We start from the raw sequence: 949 nt of genomic DNA on the forward strand, positions 1-949 counted from the left end.
AAGAGATAAAAAGGGAAAAAAAAAAAAAAAAAAAAAGCTGTTGATGGCTGCTTACTTCCCTACGAAGGCCATCCTACAAGGCATGATCAAGCAAATTACCTGTTGTCACCTTCATCTCTTGCCACTCTCTTTGGCTAGCCCTGCCAGTCACCCAGCCTTTTTCTGCTGCAGGCACTTGACATCTTTTTCCTGGAATATTCCTTTACAGGACTGGCTGTCTTCTGTCTTTGGCTCTTAGCCCAAATGTTATTACCAAGAGGTATTTTTTTTAATCATCTCATCCCCTTGGTTTCTTTCAAAGCACTGGTAACAGGCTGGTATTTATCTCTTGGCATATTTGCTTACTGCCCATCTTCCCTAGTAGAAGCCAAGTGCTTTTTCAGTGCAGGGACCTTGTCTGTCTGCAATGAGGGCCTGACAACACAACAGGATCTCAACAGTGACTGAATGAGTTGGTGTGACTACCAAATCAATGGCACGTGTTAAGCACTATTATGAACATATGAAATCCAGATAGAACCATTTAAGAGATTTATGCATATGGTAAATAGGTCATATCGGTAAATAGGCATGTGAAACTAGGTTTGAATGAATGGTGGGGAAGAGGAATGATGTAAAATGACTGGATCTGGAGTCAAAAGACATTCTGGTTAGATGCCTCTTCACCTGTAAATTGAAAATGATCCTAACTAATTTATGAAGTTGTGAAGAAAAATGTGAAAATAACCTGAGAACCAAAACTATGATTATGACAGCTAAAATGTTGAAGCCTTTATTGTATGCCTGACTATTGATATATTTGGTACTCACAACTCGGAGAGTTGTTCCTGTTCTTAGCCATATTTTGCAGATGAAGCTGAGTCTCACACTGTCACTTGCTGGAATTTCTAAGTAAATGTTGGAGGCAATATTCAAATCCAGGAGGACCTTTGACACTCGAGTTATGCTC

The sequence above is a fragment of the Galeopterus variegatus genome, unplaced genomic scaffold (assembly GCF_000696425.1).
Source record: "Galeopterus variegatus unplaced genomic scaffold, G_variegatus-3.0.2 Scaffold1540, whole genome shotgun sequence".
Classification (NCBI taxonomy): domain Eukaryota; kingdom Metazoa; phylum Chordata; class Mammalia; order Dermoptera; family Cynocephalidae; genus Galeopterus; species Galeopterus variegatus.